We start from the raw sequence: 17,497 nt of genomic DNA, 5'->3' as shown, positions 1-17,497 counted from the left end.
CCACTCAAGTCCCAAAGCTCTCTTCTTCCCCTTCGTGCTCATTTACATATTTAAAACCACTCAATTTCCCTTTTTCTTTTGTGTTCCTGGAACACCCCTGTTGGCACAAGTTGAGTGACCACAGTGCTAATTCTTGTGGTCATAGTATACCAGGTACTTCTCTGGGAATTGTTTGAAGAAAGGGCTGGCTCCTTCACATATATTATCTGGTATTTCCTCTTCATTCTCCATCCTACATAAGGTCTTTAAGTTTATTTTCTCTGTACCTTAGTTGGCTGCTTCCGCTGCCTTGTGATCTGGAATACCTTTGGTCCAAGGATCCTATTCTGGAAGGAATGTTCCATAGGGTCCCCCAATTTTTGTCTATCAGATTCTTACACTAAATCCACTGTTAGTAATTCTGAATACTGTGTCCTCAACTGGCCAGGCTACTATGTCCTTTGCCGTGTTGTTCTTCCCTGTTCTAGTTTGGATGTTTGTTCCCCCAAACCTCATGTTGAAATTTGATCCCCAGTGTTGGAGGTAGGGACTAGTGGGAGGTGTTTGGGTCATGGGGGTGAATTCTTCATGAATGGATTGGTGCCATCCTTAAGGTAATGAGTGAGTTATTGATGTATTAGTTCCTGCTAGAGCTGGTTGTTAAACAAAGCCTGACACCTCTCCCTCTTGCTTCCTCTTTCACTAGGTGATCTCTGCATATACCTGCTATTCTTTCTCTTCCTCCATGAATGCAAGAAGCCTTTGCTCTACTGCTATCTTATACTAGAGAAGGTGCAGATTTTTAGGGCATTAGCTTAAATGTGAGCAAAGGGCCATGGGTAGATCTCCCTTGCCCACCAATCTTGAAAATTCGCATCGAGGATTTGTCTACTAAGTAATCAAGAAAAATAGTGTACAAAAACAAAGAACCATAAACTAAATTCAAATTAAAAAGTCTATAGCACAGAGAATATTTCTATGAAAAATAACTTTCCCTATGAAGACACTAATGACAAGCTACTTTGTATTTATATTACCTGGTGGTTAGATGGAAGGTATGGTATGTATACAGGCGTGCTTGACAAAAAGCAATAGGGAGAAACAAAATGCAGAGGGAGCCTGGGAGATGTGACTTGATCCATTAGAGCTGTGTATGATTCAGAGAGATTTGGGAAATGCCCTGTTAATTTTGCCTTTGAAATGGACCATATTGGTTTAAATGCAAATATAAATGCCATTCTAGTGATACACAAGTGAAACCCCTTAGCCTGGCTAGTTGATTTGTGTTTCTGATCATTCTGTTGATGGGCTGGCTTTAGCAGAGTGTGCCCTGGTTAATATTCAGTGTGATTGATTTTACAGTCTGACCTCAGTCTCAGCAGACTGATGGCAGTGAAAATGAAAGGTATTTAGGAGACCAGCCAAAATATCTATATTGAGCCTATGAAAACTAGAACCCCAAATGCCCTGATATCCACTCTAATTTGCCTGGTTTACCTGGTGTTAATTGCTTCCTGGCCTTACATCATAGAATGGACCTTTACATTTCATATCCTGTTCACTTGCAAGTCCAGTATTTCAGCCCTTTCCACAGTACGGAAGTGGATGCATTTTCATTTTCTTTTTTGGGCTTCACTAAAGACAGTTCAATTAACCTCTGAGCAGTAAGTTTGACAATTCTGACTTTGCATCTAGCCATTTTCTTGAATTTCCTCTTCTACTGACTGGGCTTTTTGGCTGTGAGATCAGGAAATGATCATGCATGATTCATTTATTTCCTAAATCAAATCAAGCAATGGGAGTTTGTGCAAGAGTTTTTGTTTTTGAACTAATTTTCAAAGGGACTGCTTTTTAAAGGAAAGATTTCTCTTTTTGTTGTTAGTGTACCTATTTGTCCTTTTTGCTATAGATTTACTTTGCATACATTTGACATTTGTCCTGTTTCTCTATAGAAAATTCCTCTTTAGATTGAAAAGTAAAAAGTAAGCAAGCAAATTAGTCTAAGGCCTTCGGACCACCCTTTTATATAGATGGTTTGTTCCCCCAGAGCATTTTGAAACTGCACTACTGCCCTTCCCTGTATTTAATGAGACCTGTGGGCAAACACATGATTCAGTGGAAACTAAGAGGCAGAGTTTAAATATGCTCCGATGACAGCTGGCTTACTTGTTCGAGCTGTTGCAAAAGAACTTTACTAATGGTTCAAGCAGATGGACAGAAGGAAGAAAGCTGAATGTTAGAATGTGTGAGAGGCCAAAGGTCAAGGTGAATGAGCCTGGTGATTTCCTGAGGTCTGTGGGTGTTTTGTGTTGCAGCCTAAATTGAGGGTTGTTTTTAATTTGATGCATTTTTCTAAACTTTAAATAGGTTCATTAAACCAAAAAAAAAGGTCTCAGCTCTTCGTTTAGTTCTCAATTAAATTTTGGCTTTTACCTTTTAAGATAATACAGCATTTACTTATAAAATATAGGCATTTATAATATGTTTTTAAAGGTACGTTCACAATGGTTTATTTAACAAATATTTTTAACAAAACATGATCCCTTGCATTTTTTTAATATTAACAATGTACATATACTATATCCTTTTGCCCTGTTTTTAACTTAAAAATAATTTTTTCTGCTGGAGCAAGGGAGTTACAAAAAAAGTTTAAATATATTGTGTAAAGAATAACTACCATTGGGTTCTTTCTAGAAAAGCCTCCTTTCCAGATCCTTGCTGGAGATTTAGGTTAAAAATCCAATGTCATTTTTCTATTTCTTCTGATTTTGTGACTCTTATATCTTTCAGCTTTAATCAAGTTCTATTGAAACCAAGACCTTAACTAACTTTTAGTTTGACAATCAAGTCCTTTAAAGGAGGTCATAAATTCAAAAAGAAGATTGTTTTTGTTCCAGAGAAGAGATTATTTTGAAAGCTAAAATATATGTACCGCTTATGGAAAGAAACAAAGTAAAGCTTTGTTGTAAAACGTGCATTCTATATTTCTCTGATTCAAGGAATGGAGCAGGTCTTAGGAAGAAGTGGAGAAAGGTGCTCCTCCAGCTGCCTGGGTCCCATGCCTTTCCTCCCTTAAGGGATGTCATTGGCACTGGCAGTTGCCTTGGGGTCAAGTATTTATTTATTTAAAGATAAAATTTTAATTATATGAAACCCCAATTTTAAGGGTGTGTAAAATATTAACACAGCAATTAGATGTATTGTTTATCACCTTGATTTCCAAACCTGTTCAGGCTAAAATTCATTGGGGAGTCATAAAAAATTGCCAGGGCTGGCCATTAAAAAAATTACCTCAAATCACAATTAGCAGTTCTTTATTTGCAGTTTTCATACATACATGGAGGTGCTAATTGTGTTGCCTTTTTGGGAACAGTTCACTAGGATCAACTACATTTTAAAAATGAGTGTAAGGTAGAAGTTGAGGTCATTTCAAATCAAACAAATTCAAAATTCAAAGTACCATACTGTACTACTTTCCATAGTGGTTGATTTTTTTCTTACACTTTGGTTTCTGGTGATCTGCTAGGTAAAGTCTTTGAAGGTTAGAATTCCCTATTAAAGGGGTTGTTTAGATGATGGAAAGTGCCCAGAAGAAACCTAGGAAAGCAAAATACAATACCTGCAGAAAGAAATAATACTGATAAAACAGATATTTCTCTCTCATCATGTTTCCAGCAAAAGACGTGGACTAGAAAATGTTTTTTAAATTGCTTTTAAAAAGTGACATAAGGCCGGGCGCGGTGGCTCACGCCTGTAATCCTAGCACTCTGGGAGGCCGAGGCGGGCGGATTGCTCAAGGTCAGGAGTTCAAAACCAGCCTGAGCGAGACCCCGTCTCTACCATAAAAATAGAAAGAAATTAATTGGCCAACTAATATATATATATAAAAATCAGCCGGGCATGGTGGCTTGTGCCTGTAGTCCCAGCTACTCGGGAGGCTGAGGCAGGAGGATCGCTTGAGCCCAGGAGTTTGAGGTTGCTGTGAGCTAGGCTGACGCCACGGCACTCACTCTAGCCTAGGCAAGAAAGCGAGACTCTGTCTCAAAAAAAAAAAAAAAAAAAAGTGACATACATACAGAGAAAAATGTCAGTTGCACTGATTTAATAAATTTCCCTACATGGCTTTCACCTAAACAACCACTTTTATGTACAAGAAAAGCACAGAAGACTTAACTGAGGAGTTAAGAAACTAAAGAAAGAACAAATGTCAGCACAGCTGACTTGATTAATGTAAACTTATTTTGAATACAATTAAAATATGTTTTTTAATATATAACACAAAATATATGTTTTAAACTACTGCCTAGCTATTGTGGGTGGATTTTTACAACAATTTTTAGTTGTTGCCTTTTAACACTTTTGGAAAGCGTGCAAAAAAAAAAAAAGTCCCTTTTGGCCTGATGTGTGACACAGAGGAAAGGCAGCCTAGTGTAGGGAAAGGAGCTGCAGGCTTGGCACGGGCAGGTTCGGCTCTACTCAGGCCCTGCCACTGGCCGCTTTTCGTGAGCTTGGCAAATTTGTTAGCGTCTGATTTGTTATTCCTAAAATGGGGTCGATGCTGACCTCGCTGGGCTGCTGTGAGCTTTAAGTGAGATAATTCATGTAAATCAGCCTGCTCTGATCAGCAAATATTAGTTTCCCTCCCCTTTAGATCACTTAAAACATTTATTCAGACACTGTGCTCTGCTAAATCCCTTAAAATGTGTTTGCCTTGTTGATCTTACAAACAAAAACTCATGAGATAGGATCTCTAATCATAGTTGTTCTGCACTGAGGAAACTGAGGCATAGAAACAGTAAGTGGCTTAAATCTGGGTCTGCTTGATTCTAAAGCCTACATTCTTCTTCTTCTTTTTTTTAAGCCTGTGTTCTTAACTGAATATACTATGGAAAGAGATGACCATGGGAGCATGGGGAGGAAATAGATTCGTAATGATGCAGGGGATCAAGGAATAAGATTAGAAGAATCTAACATTTTTATAACTCTAATAAACCAGCTGGCAATGACAGTGAAAAAAACACATATTGTAATTGCTTGGCCATAATGCATAGATACAAAACAGAAGAAGTCATTAAAAAAGGGGGAGTGGGTAGGGCCCAAAGGAACAGAATGTCTGTGGTTGAATCCTCTATAATGAAACTTTTGTGATATTCACATGCAGGCATTATTAATCATTTTTCTCCAGTACATACTGTATTAGTCAGGCTAGGCTGGGTTATAGTGCAATAAAGAAGAGCACCTAAGTCTCAGTGGCTTGATACAACAAAGGTTTCATTTTTCACTTGTGCAAAGTCTACTGCAAGCCTGATTGTCTTGTCAGGGCAATTGTTTTCTATGTGGTCACTCAGGAATCTAGTTATTTTCATCTGAGGGCTTTATCACCTCAACATGAAATCTGCACTATGATTGCTGCAGCAGGGGGAGAGAATGCTGAAGAATTTCTGGGATAAGTAAATATTTCTACTCCCAGCTCATCAACCAGATCTACATGCCCTGCCCACTTGCAAGGGGAGGAGGATTGTGTATTGTGCATACCACAAATCTGCACCATGTATACTTAAGACTGTCGGTAAGCTGTTGTTTATTTTCAGACTGTTGCTTTTGTGACTATTTGAGATAATTCTGTAAACAAAAGCTCCCTCAGCTAGTAGAAAAGTGTCACTTTCATTTCAGCCATTACTGATTAAAACACATTAACATACTTAAAACGGTTTAATTGGGAGTTATCTGCAAGTGATTTTGAAAACTAATGTTCATTGTTCTTCAATCAGGGATTATGTAATCTTCCCTCTGCTCTGTTTCAAGCAATAGAATGTGATCTTATAGTTACAAATCTGTATAACAAATAAACAAAAAAACAAAACAAAAAAGAACTTCTCTTTTAGTCTGCCATACTTAGTGTGTAGGACTTGGTTTATGTTAGAGCCTGTCCATTGTCCTTGGGCCATAGGTTGTTCATTTATCCTGAGCAGCAGAATGAGTGGCGAGGGGGTGTGAGGGTCATGACAGCTTCAGGGCATGCATGTTTTCAGGGTTCTTCCACAGTGGAACTGGGACAGCAAGTGGTCAGTGTTCTGGTTTCCATCCTCCCCCTATTTGAACAATAATGGCAGGTTACCTGTGGCTCACATGGTAACATAAGCAAGTAATTCCAGCCAAAGTAAATGGTATGTCAATAATCCAGAAAGCAAAACCATTTCATGATCATCATAAAAGATAAAACACTTTTCATAATGAAACATATACATGTATGTTGGTCATTTTTAAAACAATTACTGTTCATGGCATTTCTTGGGAGACTATTCTGTTACTTCTTGAGAAAGCAGAATTATTAGGTTATTAAGTATTAGATGTCTGATTTCCTTAAGTACTAAATTTGACAGTTGATATCTCTGACATTTCACTTTGACACTTGTTTTATTTTTATTGTGAAGGTACATCCTCAGTCTTTCAAATGCATGTTTTGGCTTGTGGTTATCTTTCAATTTTTTTTAGAGCAATTTTTGTGAAACCATGAATAAGTCCAAAATTTGTGTCATTTTCGAACCTGAGTTCCGTCATGAAACCAATGCTGCACAGACAGCCTGAAATACCAACCAAGTGTTTGGGAAGGATGTGGCTTATGAATGCATAGTATGTGGATGCTATGAGAAGTTCCATAATTCCAACAATATTGGAACATTTGAAACAAATTAGAAAGGTAAAGAAGCTGGATAGATGGGTATCATATGAATTAAACAAGCATCAGAAGAGAAATTATCTGGAAGCTTGCCTTTCTTTAACTGTCACGACATAAAGGCCATTTCCACACTGTATTGTTACGTGTGATGAAATGTGGGAAAGATGTATTCTTTTTGGCAATTGCAAGCATTCAGCACAATGGTTGGATAAAGTGTTGAAACAGTCTGAAACTGAATATTCATCCGAAAAAGCTAATGGTGTCTGTTTGATGGTCCAGCGCTGGTATTGTCCATTATAGCTTCATGAACCCTGGTCAGTTTATTATAGCGGATCTCTACTGCAACCAATTGAATGAAATCATGAGGATGCTTGTGATTAAGCAGCCAAGATTGGTCAAGAGAGACAGGTTAATCCTCTTGCAAGACAACAGGTCACAAAAAACAATGCTGCTCAAACTATAGAGGCTGGACTTGGAAACTTTCTGTCATTCATCATATTCACCAGACCTTGTACCAACTAACTACCACTTCCTTCCAGGCTTTGGACCACTTCTTGCAAGGAAAAATATTCAATTCCAACAAGCTGTGGAAAACACCTTTCACAATTTCATTGCCACTAGCTCTCCAGGATTCTTTGCTGCTGGCATAAACAAGCTACTGTTAAGATGACAAAACTGTGTTGATAGTTTAGGCACTAACTTTGATTAATTGTACTGCTTCTTGTTTGAGATATAATAAACTACACTTTTGATTTGAAATTAGACATTTCATATTTAATGACCTAACTTCTCTGTTATAAACATGGTGAAATTTCAGGCACAGAAGAGGGTAATGAAAACTTTCTAGTGGTTTAAACCAATTATTTTCCTTGGCTTTGGATTCTTCTTTTTTAACACGCAAAGGGGTGCATTTATTAAAAGTAGTAAGTGGACCACAGCAAAGGTATTTCAAAAACTATTGACCAAACACATTTATTGAGCACTCAATAGCTATGATCCAAAAATGTAAAACTAAATAGATAATAAAATATATCAATTAATGGAACAGCCAACCAAACCACAATGAAAGCTTTTTTGTTCTTTCATTTGTTGGCATCCGCATCTGTACAGTATGAGGTTTATACCTGTGGTTTCACTTCCAAAATACCTTCTTCCTAACACTTATCTCTATGAGATGGTCCAGAAAAAAACAGTTCCATCTTCAAAGACATTTGGGAACCATAATTTCCTGATTCCATGCGTGGGTTGGGGCTTTGGAATGAATATTTTATAAAAGTTCTCCAAGTGATTCACATACGTATCTGTTTCAGAAACCACGAATTCAGAGTGCTCCAAAGTGGGTGGCATTTGGGGTCTAAGAGAGACATAAATATGGGAACACTTCACGGCAACTGCTTTACAAAAGCACTGCTTTCAGTGAGCGCCCACGGTTGGGCAGGTGTAACCTGCTTGGGTTAATACTCTGGCCCAGCATGGACTCCAGTTTTCATCCTTGGCTCTTCCATTTCATAGCTGAGTGATCATGGGCGAGTTTTACATTCTGAGCTCCAGTTGTGGTTGCCTTGGCTGAGAAGGGAGCTAATTTTATATGCTTGGAAGAGCTAGAGAGGATATTTGTGGAAAGCATCCCATTTGATGCCTGGGACTTGGTAGGTGCTCCGTTTCTATCTCTCTAAGAGCCAAAGCCAAAAGGCCCCCATAGCCAATATCCACACTCCCCTGACCTCTGACCTCATCTATTGTTCCCTTTTGCTGGAATCACATTGGCCTCTCTGCTGTTCCTCAAATCTTCCCTGGGCACCCTGGCCCAGCCCTTATCCCTGTAGCTTGCTTCTACCTAGAGTGTGCTCCCCTCAGCGACCTGCAGGCTTCCTGCTTCCTGGCCTGGAGGACATCTGTCTCCTCCCTGGTTTAAGTGGAAATGGCTCCTTTCACTCTTTACCAGGCGGTGTCCTCACATGTGGCCCGCCAAGGACATTTATCCAGTCCACAGGGTGTTTTTGCCACCGCTGCCTGTCCTGCTTAGCAGCCAACTCGTCCTGGGCCCACAGTGCGCACGTGTGGAATGTGCGCCGCACTCTCCAATGGCGCGCCAACGGTCTGAGGGACAGTGAACTGGCCCCCTGTTTAAAAAGTTTGAGGACCCCTGCGTCTAGTCCCCTTTCCTGCACTTATCACCATCTACTATACTATATATTTTATTAGTTTAGCTTGTCCCACTTCCCTCTGTGTCTCTCCATCTGGAATCACCCCTCAAGGCTGCAGTGGCACTTGGTCTGCATTTGGGGAAGAATTGGGTAAAGTTCTAAAGTGCAAATTCAGAGATATCCCAGGACATCTGTTTGATGACACTTGATAACAATTGATAATTGATTAATAATCTCAATTCCTACCTTTCACTAGTACAATTTCTGTTATTTTTCCCAAACTTCACCCTAGTAAACTTTTTAAGTTTCCTTGGATCCATGAAGGGAAAAAATTCCCGTGCCTCTCACGCCTTCTCGGTGGCGCAGACAAAAGCACACAACTTCCTGAGCCTTTATTGTGCCTGGAGAAAAGGTTTCCCTCCCGTCCTCTGCACAAAGGGATAACCAAACAGACAGGGAACCACCCCTATCTTCTCATTTTCCCACTAGAAAAAAGTGTTTTCCAAATGTAGTTAAAAGAAAGCTGTGAATTATCGTTTATGACAGAAACGTCAATTTTGTGGAAAAATGTCAGTTTTACCAGATGCTTCTGGTCTTGGCTGCCTAATCCAATTGCTCTCTCCACAGCTGCAAGCCCTTTGTCGGACCCCACACCTCCTCCCACGTGCTGTCTCTATCAGTTGGAGCCCAATTGGTGGCTGCTGCAGGCACTAAACTTTAGGCAAATAAAATAGCAGGGGTGAATCATGAACAAGACCAGTAAAAATAACTTTCCTCTATGCCTCTAAATTATAGTATCACAATTACACTACTCAATGCTCTGAGAAAGCTGAGTTGATGACTTGGAGGATAATTTGTTTTCAGTTGGGGACTTCCAAGGATATTGTTGAAAAAAGAAGAGAATTCATATTTATTGAAGGTGTATTGTTACAGATTGTGCTTGCAAAATTCGATTCAGTATGTTTTACTTAATCCTCAAACACCCTGTGAGCATCGGGGCCCCTGTTTTACCGATGAAGAGCAAGCAAGGGTCCTCAAACTATGGCCCTCGGGCCACATGCGGCCCACCGAGGACATTTATCTGGCCTGGCGGGTGTTTTTGCCATGGCTGGCTGGTCCTGCTTAGCAGCCAACTTGTCCCGGGTCCACAGTGCACATGTGTGGAATGTGCACCGCACTCTCCAACAGCCCTCCAATGGTCTGAGGGACAGTGAACTGGCCCCTGTTTAAAATTTTGAGGACCCCTGAAATAAAGGCTCAGAGAAGTCAACTAAATTACTTAAAGTCATGTATCCACTAAGTGGAAGATTCTAGAAATGTCCTTAGGTCTGATTGATTATGAAGTCTGCACTCTTGCTGGCATACCACGCTGTGCCTAGCCTGGCCATGACCTGAGGGACATAACCAGCATGTTCGTCTTCACCCTGATCCCTCGTGGTTTTGAGTATTTCCGAGCACCCTGAATTGACTATATCCAAATAAGTACTGTCATTCAAAGTAGTCATGGTAAGTTTGTGTTCTACAAGAGAGTCTGACATTTACAAACACCATATCTTGAGAATTTTCAAATCCCCCAATTCAGAGGGCATCGTGGTATAAACTTTTCTCCACAACTGCCGTGAAGCTGTACTGCAATGGGCTTGTGGGATGGTCAGTTAGGTTTAATCATTAGTTATGATTATGTGACAGGCTCCTAGAGGCTAGCCAAAAAGATTCAAATCCAAGCCTTAGAATAATTGAAAATTATTACATTATGAATGTTGAGAGTTGATAGTGAATAACTGTTAAGTCCAGCAGCCTGTTGCACTGGCCAAGAACTTGGCTAAGACTTTCTTTAGAGCAAGTCTTGGAGTTAATATAGCGCAGCAGTTAAAAGCAAGGGCTTTGAAGACTGACTTTCCAGGTTTGGGTCCTTGGCTCTGCCATTTACTAGCTATTTGGTCTTGAGCTTTATTTTCCCTCTCTGTGCCTCAGTTTCCTTAACCTTAAAATAGTGATGATTCAACCTGCACCATGGGGTTGAGTTTGAGTATGGGCATTGTGTGAAATCTTGAGTGTCAAATACTTAAACCAGTGACACTTAGTAAGAATACAAGTAAGTGTTAGCTATTTTTATTACATATCACAATGCAAATATTTGAAACAAAGTTCATTTTTTTTAATGGCCCCATTGAATTTTGCCCAGTAGTCTATGTCTTAGTTTAATTACTCTATTCATCAGAACTAGGGCTGCACACATCATCTATTTTAAAATTTCAAATTTACCTTCAAAAGAAGGGACATTTCCATTTGCAAGGCAGACCTTGGCTCAGTTTCTGGGAGCAACAATTAGATGAATGTGAAGTCTCCAACATGACTGTTTTTAAAGGTATAACATTCAATATGTATGTATAAGTTCTTCCATGTCAGTTTAAAATCAATTATATTACTTTATGTTCATGCCCCATAAAGGATGGTATCTTTGGCCTATTTCATGAGGTTTCCAACTCCATCTGTGACTTTGTGAACATACTGAGATCTGTCCAAGATGTCACATGCTGCTCAACACAAACTGAATTGAATACAAACTCCAAAGCATTTGAAGTTCACTCATCTGTAATTGCTATCAGAGACTCCAGGAGTTGAATCTTGTCCTCACATTGGATACCAGCTGAAAGACACTGAGAGTTTTCAATCAATCACCCTTCTCTAAGTGGCTTACACTCAACAGGACTTACAGGTCTGAGAATTTATTCTAAACTTTCTCTACCCCTCATTTACTTTAACACAGAAGGGAGAGAATTAAGCAGGAAAAAGGTGCCTAACGAGGAGGATTGAATTCTGTTAGTGGAGCCCGAGACCTAATGGTGGACCAGAGAGAGGGAAACCTGCAGGTCTAGATGGAGAAGTCCTCTCGGTCATTCTGTGAGTATGTGGTGTATGTGCTTAGAGAGAGAGCGAGAGACACACACGAGAGAGAGGACACATCCTTTGCTGACAAAAGCACTTCCATTGCTGGGATTTTAAGAAAGCTTATGTACTTCTAGGAGCTCTATTTTATTTGCTAGAACAAATCAGTGAGTCCAAAAATCAGCTTCCTATATAGTTTGAATAAGAAATAAAAATACCAAAATAACCTGATTTTTGTGTAGAAGCCATGGAATTTGAGACTCCATGGAGAGTGCTATTAAGGCCTTTTTTAAAATTTGTTTTTTGTTTTCAGATAGAATTAAAACCACAAGAGAATATTGATTCTGTGAAATTTCCCTTAATATTATTTCACATGAGGAATATGACTGCACCTTTCAGGTATAGTAAAAAGGCAATGTGAATGTTTTCTAACATAGTGATAAAATCTGGTTGTTAAATTTATGTGTACATCTTTTAGCATGAATAAGAAAGAGCAGCCCCAGAAGGAATAAAAACTTATTTTTAAATGGTATTTTAGGTTTTATTTATACAGAAGGTTTTCCAAAGTAACACTAATAAGGAAATAATTCCAAATTCAGCTTCCCTTTAAATAAGGAAACTACAAAAAGGTGTCCACTTCGTGGTATATAATGTCCTTCCATTAGAGCCTTATTTTCTTGTCAATATTTTCACTTCAAGCCTAATCTTTTGATGTGATGGAGGCTTCAAATTAAATCACAGACAGTGGTTTTCATTTTCTTGCTTTAACATGACACACATTTCTAGCTATAAAATGATTGCCAAGAAAATGCTTATCTCCCTAAATTGGCTGCTTAAAGTGTCATAGTAGATTTGACTCTCAAATTATGTCCATAAAGTTCACCTGGCAATGCATTTGAAGTAGGAGCTTTGTATTTAAAAATACAAATTGTAAAACTTTTGATGTTTCAAGTTTTCTGACTCCAAGTTAGTTGTTTTCCTTTCATACTACAAGAATGAGAGATATTAAAAATTGTCTGTTAGCATGTGTAATTGTGGCCTCCCATCTTTCCTTTTTCTAGAAATAAAAGGAATGTTGAAAGTGTTCCTATTTTATAATGTAAGAGGTGGCCAAGCATTTACAACTCTATATACTCCTTGAATTCTTCTAAACCTCAGACCTGGCCAGCAGGTTTCTCCCAGACGATTTTCATTTTCATAACATTCACATCCAATAAACTGCACAAAACATAGTGTGAGAGAAAAAGGGGGACAGGAAATGGCTCTGTTGCATGGTTATTACATTCTGTTGCCTGTGGGTTGCTTGTTATGAGTTTTAACTATGTAAATATGACGTATATGACATCAGAATTTAATCTTAAAGCTTCTATGTGGGAGATAGAGTGTGACTTTATTGTTAGGGCTAAAATCAACTGGGTGTTGACAGGTCTCAAAAGTCACTGAGTAAAAGCTTAAAAAGCAAAAGCTCAGACTGATAAGCTGTTCTTTGATTGACAACTTCAGGCCTGACTGCCACTATTGAAAACAGTTGGGCAAGAGGTTTTCTTGGGGGGTGGGGGGATGTGTTATTTCATAAGAAACTATACTGGGAAATAGAGGAAGATTTATAAGCTGATATAGCATAAAACCCAAAGAAAAACAGGTGTGAGGTTTAGAAAATCTGGGAACTGGGAGAAAGGACACTGTCTATGAATGATTTAATTAATATTGTAAAAGGACTTTACCAAAAGAATGCTGACTCAAGCAGAAAAATAAAACATTTCTGTCCACCAGCTTTGAGTTTCAACAAATCATTTGTCAACAGCTTGTGATGAAACAATCTAGTGGGGCAGTGGGAGGAAAAAATAAAATGCACCAGCAAAAGATTACAATGGAAAATAAATGTAGGATGAAAAAGAATATGGTTCTTTTTTTTATCTTTCTGGTAGAGGAGAACCAATTCTGGCACTGTAAAATCCATTATGGAAACAATAAAATAAATGCATTCTAAAGTAGCCATCATTGGTTGATTGAAATGTCATGATTGTTACACATGCCATATCTTATCAAATATTATCCATAAGGAAATATTCAATTGCTGTTGTGCCAATTATCCTACTATGTGCATCATAAACTTTTACGGCTTGTTATGGAATGTCACTTGGCTAAATATTTCTCCATTCAAATATTGCATCATCAGATTCAGATGGAAAACATATTCTAATGTGGCAAAGTGTTAAAGAAATTTAATACTCTAGGGCTAAATGAAACTGCTATGGTTCATCTCCTGGATAAGGACAACAATTTATGAATGCAATATTCATTTCCTGAGGTGAACACAAGCAAAAACCTTGTCTGAAACTTAAAACCTAGATGTTTGGCCTCTGGTAGTTTCCTCATTTAACTCATTGATGTCATATATTAAGGCCACTGGTAAGATCACATCTGGGGAATGCTCACTTTTTCAACTTCCCTAATTACTTTTACAGGGAACTCCTGGCATAACTGCATCAGCCAGGACCAGATCTCAGTCTATGAGATCATCTTTCACTTTTAATATATTGATAAAAATGTCAAAATAATCTATTTGTCTTCTCTTGATCATCAAAACTGATGAACAGTCTGGCAAGTCATCCATTCAGATGTAGGTTCTAGAACCGTGCATATGTTATACAGGGAAATCATGAAATTACAAACTTAGCATGTGTATATCTTTAAAACCAGGGAACCCAAAGATGATTTCCCAGTCATCTTTGCAGAAAGAGACAAATAACAATTGCCAAGAACCATATTTTTTCTCCTTCCAAAAGCTAAATGTCCACACTATAAATTTTAGCATATTAAATATAATAAATTGAATTTACAGGGAAACCCATTTGAGTCTTATCTGAGTACCAGGGAGTAGTGGAAGACTCATCTAGAAGACAATGTTTTGAGCTATTAATGCAAAATTCTGTTATTAAAAATAAACCACCTTTATTTAAATATTCTAGAATTCACAGAAATTCTAGTCTACAGGGTGAAATGTTCAGCTAAATGTAAAAAGTTGATTATTTGTCCATCTGAGATTTCTTTCTACCAAATCAGGAACAAGTTTTGCTCAAAGCAAGAATTTGCAAGACTGCCGGCCACTATGGATGCCTATAACTTGAGGGAAAAGAAACAGCAATAGAAACATACTGCAAGTTTTCATATAAAAGTCTTCCTTATCTTGCATAAACTATTCTCTTCTGACCACTAAGCCAAACCAAGTACAGAGTTGAAAGATTGTTTGACCCTATTAACACCTAGCATTTACAGAGTTCAGCTTTGGTGGAAAAGGTGCTCAGGGTGAGATATTTACTAAGTATAAAATCAGCCAATTTGGGGGACATGAAAAAAAAATAAGGATGATAATTTTAAAAAGCCATTTGAGGTGGTGAATGGAAAAAAAACAAAACACAAGAGGTGAGACAGTCTCTATGGCATGAAATTAGAACCCAAACCTGTCATAGACGTTTAAGAAATGAGGGCTATGTGCAGGGAGATGGATGAACGCAAAAGAGAAAGAGGCAAGAAGCTGCATCTACCACTCCTGGCATGCAGAGCATCCCTAGGTATTCTCCCATCTTCTGACACTCTAATGCTCTGCTTGAAATTCCTCACAAGTCTTCTTTAACTCACCTTAAAAAATGCTTGGAATTTTCTCATTTATCAGACCTACAAAGAAGAAAAAGTACCTTCCTCTCCAAGACAGTCATGGCATATTGTTTTGGCTTAGCTGGAATTCACTCTCAGGAGAATGAACCCATTGTTATCTTTGCTCTGAGTGCTGACAGCCTCTTCATCTCCACATACTGCAAGTAAACTTGAACTCTGGGTCAAGAATGTCTATTCCAGGGAAATGCTAGGCATATATAACCGTCTTCTCATTTTCTATACCCCGACTCAGAGAAGAAGTTGAGCAGACAGGCAGGAGGATGTGGAAAAAGAATTGGGTCCTTATGAATGCCTCACATACTGCACCAGTTTCCTTACATATTTGCATTATCTCACTCTACCCACATCGCAGCCCTACTTTGTAGATACGCTTACCTTCCTTTAGCAGGCAAGGAAACGGATGACTAGCTTAGTTTATAAGAGCTAAGTCTGACTCCAGGTTTGTGCTTCTTCCACTACATTCTGTCATGATCTGTCATAGGATTTTTCTCCTCCAATATTCTAAAGACTCTTTTAGAAATGCTGACTGTTCAACTAAGGAAGGTATTTTAAAAGTCAAAAGAAAGCTCTTTTCCTAGCAGGTGATCAGACACCTGTTGGAATACTGCATAGAGCAATGAGCATATCATAGAGCATGATCAAATCAGAAGATTCAGATGAACAAAAGGCGTGCAGAGGAAGTAAGGCAGGGAGTGATATAAATCTCACATGCAGTTAGAACAGTGGGTTCTCTGTGGGTTGGAGCAGAAATTCTGAACACCCGCAGTTTGTCATGGTTTGCAGATCTAATCATGTGTCAAAGGACATTGCTTTTGCAACATGGCTGGATTTTGTAGGCAAATCCCAGGCGATTTTCGTAATTGTGGTCAGGGGTCACGTGGTCATACTCTCTTCTACACCCTTGGGTGAAGGATGCCTCTGTCTCCCAGGAATGGGTGGCCTTTTTGGCTGAAGGTGTGACTTCCAGAAAAGAGTACCACCAGGTGATAAAATAAAGAGACATTGATGCAATCAAAAGCAGTCACATCAATTTGGTGATGGATGAGGTAGCAGGTGTCAAAGCCAGGCAACCTTTACATACCCGGGTGCTAACTAGAAAACCATTGTGTGACTTGCTAGTTCCTTGAACTTCCGGAAAAGAGAATGGTGAGAACAGGGTGAAATCAGGGAGATGTAAAAGAACATAGGATTTATTGGAAGGATAAGATTTTTGATTCAGCTGAAATAGAACATTAATGGGAGAACGTGACAACAGAATTTTTATCATCACAATAAACCAAAGGGATTATAAAGTACCTAAGAGATGTTTTGCTCAACATTGTCCAAGATGACAGAGCCTGAGCCCCTCTTCTAGGAGTTTATAAAGAAAGAATACACTGATGCTGAACATAATCACAACTTTGTATTTTGGAGGGGTATTACAAAAATGTACAAAGAATCTTACAGGTGCCATCTTATTTAATCATCACACAACCTGATGTGTCACGTGTACTATTATTTTTCCTATTTCATTTATGTGGGAACTCAGGCTTGGAAAGGCAGGCAATTCCCCAGGGTAAAATCTAATGTTTAAGAGCTTAGAATCCAGAATTAGAACCCACGTTTACTGGACCCCAGAGACTACGGTCATCTCCAGTAGGCGACACTGCTGCTCACTCTGCTGTTCCTTTGGTAGATGTGTCTGGGCCTCACTTCAATGCAATACTGTGGCTGCTGCATTTTTTTTTTAAATTGAGACTTTAATAGATAATAAAAATATCTTTAAATCATTATTATCTGAAAATTGACCATATACTTAGCACTAGGCTAGGTGGGTTGGTTTAATTAAAGAGGCAGCCATTAATCAAATGTTTTCCTGAGTGTATTGGCCAGGTTTGGTGTTCTAGTGTGAAATGCAAAGTCTTTGATATTTAAAGATAGAATTTAAATATCAAATTTAAATTTAAAGATAGATTTTCATAGAATGAAAATCATCTGTGTATTATTATTGTTCTATTTTCAAAGCGGAGAAACTGCTTTTCAGAATTGAGGTTTACACAGAACAGTATTTTTCCAAATTGGTAATTAAGCATCCTGACTATAGTCAGGATCCTGGGCTTCAGTCATGGGGCAGCTACTGAAATCA

Source organism: Microcebus murinus, chromosome 5 (genome assembly GCF_040939455.1).
Source record: "Microcebus murinus isolate Inina chromosome 5, M.murinus_Inina_mat1.0, whole genome shotgun sequence".
NCBI classification, from domain to species: Eukaryota; Metazoa; Chordata; class Mammalia; order Primates; family Cheirogaleidae; genus Microcebus; species Microcebus murinus.
This window is presented reverse-complemented; position numbering follows the sequence as displayed.